The 5151-nt window shown below is 40.5% G+C and overlaps 1 pseudogene; it reads right to left on the reverse strand.

Annotated features, from left to right (window-relative positions):
- Positions 1–1275: 1275 nt before the first annotated feature.
- Positions 1276–4676, reverse strand: LOC109385722 (heat shock protein HSP 90-alpha pseudogene; annotated as a pseudogene).
- Between the last annotated feature and the right edge of the window lie 475 nt (positions 4677–5151).

Here is a 5151-nt window from a genome sequence, read left to right on the forward strand (position 1 = left end):
GGTCAGAAGGCAGGCAGGTATCACCCAGGGAAGAGACCAATGCATGATGGGAGGTGTCTGAGAACAGACAACACACACACCAGGCTCAAGAGGAGTGAAAGAACCCAGAAGATTCATCTATGCCACATGTTTTTTTCTCACCGCTTGTCGATCCGTTCTGTAGCCTACACACCTTGCTTCCTGCTGCACTAGAAGGACCCCTGCCTTTGCCCTGAAATAAAGAAAGCTGAGGGCATGCCTGAGGATCATTGACACACACAGAGCTAAGCATTTCCAAGAAAAGCTTACATGCCCCACACAGAGGGAAAAGGATTGTGCTGCGTACTGTCTTGCTCTGAGCCCTTTGCATGCAATGTGATTTGTGAGTTTGTCAGAGCATTCTGTGCTGAGGACAAGGTTCTTAGGAACACAGGGGAGATTCCAGAATGCCCTTAGACCCTCCCCTCAAAGCTGGCCTTCTTTTATTATTATTATTATTATTATTATTATTATTATTATTATTATTATTATGCATCTGTATTTGTCACAACCTTTTAAATCAGAATTTGACTGATCACTACATTTCTATTCACAAAACTTGCTCTAGTTAATTTCAAACAGCTTTACAACATGCCTATGTAGGCTTAAAATCTTGCTGTTCTACACAATACTTTTCTTTGGAAAATAAAACCTATGGATAGTTACTTCCACCAAGTTGGTTCAGCTTAACATACGAATATTTAAAGGCCAGTGCATGCAGTTAATAACTATGGGGTATGGAATGTTTAAAAAAATTGTGGGAGATTAAAGTTCTTGTAACCAATATTTTCCTTTCAAACATTGGCATACCTCAGAACACTTCACTGACAAAAGATTTGGTCTTACTGAGGAATCTGCTTAACAGCTAAATGCTTTAGACCACAAAGTTAACATTAGGTTACATACATCTTACAGCAAACATAACCTCAATCTGTTAAAATACACCAACATGAAATGAGAGAGGAAAAACTAGCTCTGCTTTGGTGCCTGAGGAATCACAGTATCTATCATACACTTAAAATTAGAAAGAAATCTTATCATTTTCTTTAAGTAGTTATTGTCATGTCATATGGATTTTTAAAAGGTTAACAACAAAAAAAAATCCTTGAAAATACATTGTCAGAGGTAATGAAGTTAAAGTACCCAACACATATATTGGTTGTCAGAAAAGTCATGACGTATTTTTTCTGATTTTCATTGCAAAAATGCATCATGACCTTTCTGACAACTCAATATAAGCCATTCTTCAGGTGGAGCTTAATCTACTTCTTCCATGCGTGACATGTCGTCCTCCCCTTCGAGGGGTGGCATCTCTTCAGTTACAGCAGCATGGCTATCATCAGTAGGGGGGTCATCTTCATCACTACCAGACCAAGTTTGCTCATCCTGTAGATCCTGTGAGCATGCGTTTGGGGATCTTCCAGGCTGAAGCCGGGAGATAGGAGCACAGTATTGTAGAGCAGAATGGATCAGAACCTTCACAGACTTGTCATTTTTGTCAGCCTTTGTCTTTTGCCTTAAGGTCTCAATGATGATTTGAATGGTTCGGGTGTATCTCCAGGTGCTTCTTTGCTGCCATGTAACTCATTGTTGAGTTGTCTCTTACAGCTTGAGCCTGCTTGGTTCTTTTCCATGTTTGCTGTCCTGTATATGTGCTTGTGACAATGTGGCATGGGGATGCGACCAATAGGTTTGACATGAACACCTTTTCTACTTTTTTCTCCAAGATGTCCTTCATGATTGTACAGAAGTTTCACAAACTTTGTTGTTGTTTTTTCTCTTCCTGTTTCTTGTTCTCTTCATCTTCTGGAAGTCCCAAGCCCTCTTTGGTGATTGACACCAAAGTCATCTCCTCAGGTTCCTTCAGGTGTTGGATACAGTGCTCATCAATAGGCTCAATCATATCGATCACTTCTAGGCCATTCTTGCGAAGACGTCCCACAAAGGGAAGTTAGCTACCTGGTCTTTGGTCTCACCTGTGATATAATAGATATCTCTGGTTCTCCTTCATTCTTGTGCAATAGCCCTTGAGAGAAACCATCTCATCACCAGAAGCAGATGTGTAGTATCTTAAGAGAATTCATGTATTCCGAGTTTCATATTTTTACAGAACTGTTCATAAAACTTTTTGTAGTTATCTTTATGTTCTGCCAGTTCACTGAAGAGTTCTAAGCATTTTTTTGACCAAATTCTTTCTGATAACTTTCAAAATTTTGCTTTGTTGCAACACCTCCTAGGAAATATTGAGAGGGAGAGCCTCAGAGTCCGTGATGCTTCTAATGAAATTAAGATATTCAGGGATTAGCGCCTCAGCTACCCATAATGAAAACTCTGTGAATGCACATCTTAATGTTGTTCTCTTTGTTTTCAAATAAGTCAAACGGAGCACATCTTGGGACAAAAAGAAAGGCTCTATATTCTAATTGTCCTTCAACTGAAAAGGCTTCAGTTGATCTTCCCAGTCATTAATCAGGCTCCTGTAGAATTCCCCACATTCTTCATCAGTAATATCATCAGGATTTCTGGTCCAAATAGCCTTTGTTTTGTTCAGTTCTTCTTGGTCGATGTACTTCTCCTTAATCTTCCTCTTCTTGGTGTCACCATCCTTCTTCTCTTCTTCATCAGAACCAATATCTTCTATCTCAGGTTTGTCATCAGACTCCTTTTCTTCTATTTCTTTCTCTTTTTCTTTGTCTTCCTTTTCTTCTGTCTCATCATCACTGACTTCTTTATCATGTTCCTTCTCCATAAAAAAAAAAAGGAATGTGGTAGCAAATAAATTGAGAGTGTTTTTTTCACAACCTCCTTTATTCTCTCGTGTAAGTACTCAGTTTGGGCTTCTTTCAGCTGCAGGACAACCTTTGTTCCATGACCCATATTTTCCCCTGTGTCAGTCCTGACTGTAAATGACCCTCCTGCAGAAGACTCCCAGCCACACTGCTCCTCACCATTATGTTTGGTGATGACAGCCACTTTTTAAACCACCAAATAGGCAGAGTGAAACCCAATACCAAACTGGCTGATCATAGAGCTATCTGTACCAGCCTGCAAAGCTTTCATGAATGCTTTGGCCCCAGACTTGGCAATAGTACCAGGATTATTGATCAAATCAGCCTTGGTCATTTCAATCCCAGTATGCATAATAGTGAGGTTTCAGTCTTGTTTTTTGGAATGAGATTTATGTGCAGTTCTCTCCAAATTCTAGTTTACTGGGATATGTCAAGCTTTTATACATGGTATTGTCCAGAGCATCTGATGAATTTGTAATAAGCTCCCTCAGAAAGATCTCTCTATTAGAGTCCAATAGAAAGTATTGATGATCAGTGACATCAACTGAGCAATTTCTGCCTGGAAGGCAAATGTCTCAACCTCCTCCTCCTCAATTGGCTGGTCTTGGGGCTGGGTTTCCTTTGGCACCTTGACTAAAGGACCGCACAAGCTCCAAAGTGAGGCAGCACTGGGATACAGAAGCCACTAAAGCTGTCATTCTTTGACTTGTGGTCACATCACTCCAGTCTCTTCTTCCTGATTACATGGCCTCCTCTTCTGTTTGTATCAAATCTCTGTCCTCTCTTTTGGGTCTAGTGGATAATCCAGGATAATTTCCCCACATCCAGATTCTTATGTTAATAGCATTGGCAAAGACTCCTTTTCTGCATGAGATAAAATTGATAGGTTCCAGAAATTCGGGCCTGATATCTTTGGGTAGTCATTATTCAGTCTACTACAGAATAGAGCCATCCCTGGGAAACAGTGGTTCAGTCACATTTTACATTTCTCCGATCTCCTTATATTTAGGTTTAACCATGTGACTAGTTATTGTCAATGGAATGGAAGCAAAAGTAAGGCTTTTAAGAAGGACAACCTCCTCCAGGTTCATTTCCCTTTTCAGCTGCGTGGTTGCAGATGATTATGAGGTCCTAGAGTGTGGTGGAGCCGTGAGTTATAGGGATCCTGGGTTACTGAATCACTATGGAAGAGAGCTGTCTGATGGTGTGTTATATAAATGAGAGGGAGAAAAAAAGAAACCTTCTATTGTGTGTTTGAGCCATTTTCTATTTCATATAGTAATTGACCCGATCCTAATTTGTATGATCTCCATTATAGCTCCAAAGAAACTGCACCCTAGAAAAGTTAAATAGCCTTCTCATGTTTACATAATTAGTAGCTGGCAGTGCTGAGATTTGAACCAGAAAAGCCATATTTTTGTGCCTGAAGTTTTAACCATAGTGATATCCTTTGTCCAATCTATTATATCAGAAATTCCACATCCAATACCCATTCTGAAAGACTGAGTACTTATGGATCTTAGGTCAAAACTTCTGATCACATACCCTGTCCACTGAATATCATGGAGCAGATAACACCTAAGTTGCGAGTAGTGATAGATCACACACACACACACACACACACACACACACACACACACACAGTCAGACCATGGTCTCCCTCCCATATGGCTAAAGAAACAATGAGCATTACATTATTACATTTGCAGCATGGCTGACCTTGGTTTGTCACTTGAGTTTTAATGCCACTCTCTGCCTGAGTTCCCCACCAGCATCCTTGCTTGAGATGTGTTTCTGCTGCTGCTTCTCACTGACCCTGGACCTTGTCAACCTGCCTTTCTTTCTCCTTTGGATGACCTTATTGGGCATGGCTTCTGACCCTGCTGACTTACAGAATCTGTCTGCCTGTTCATTCTCTCTTATTCAAGTTTCAAGTCTGGCTCATTATACTCCACCTCAGAGTATTGGTTGTGGGGGGCCTGGAGCACATCTGTGCAGAAAACCCGGCCTTTGAAATACTGAATTAAAGTGATTTGGGGAAAACTGGAGGAAAAAGCAAGTATTTAGTGTCCAGTGTTGATTTAAAAAAAAAACCAACTCATGTTCTGTCTCTTGGACAGGGACAAAACATGAGCTGCACACTTTAAGTCTTGAAAGGAGGTGGATATTCAGATGATGTGTCCTGAGAAATAACACCCAAGTGCCTGTCATTAAACTTTAGTGAGTTCACCTAATCAATTCATGCAAGATATCTTGCCCAAACATTTACAGATGCCCTCTCCCAAATAAGTCAAGGTAGGTGCTCCTTGGAGTTGGAAACATGCTGCCCATATCAGAAGATGAC

Source organism: Hipposideros armiger, unplaced genomic scaffold, assembly GCF_001890085.2.
Source record: "Hipposideros armiger isolate ML-2016 unplaced genomic scaffold, ASM189008v1 scaffold_123, whole genome shotgun sequence".
Classification (NCBI taxonomy): domain Eukaryota; kingdom Metazoa; phylum Chordata; class Mammalia; order Chiroptera; family Hipposideridae; genus Hipposideros; species Hipposideros armiger.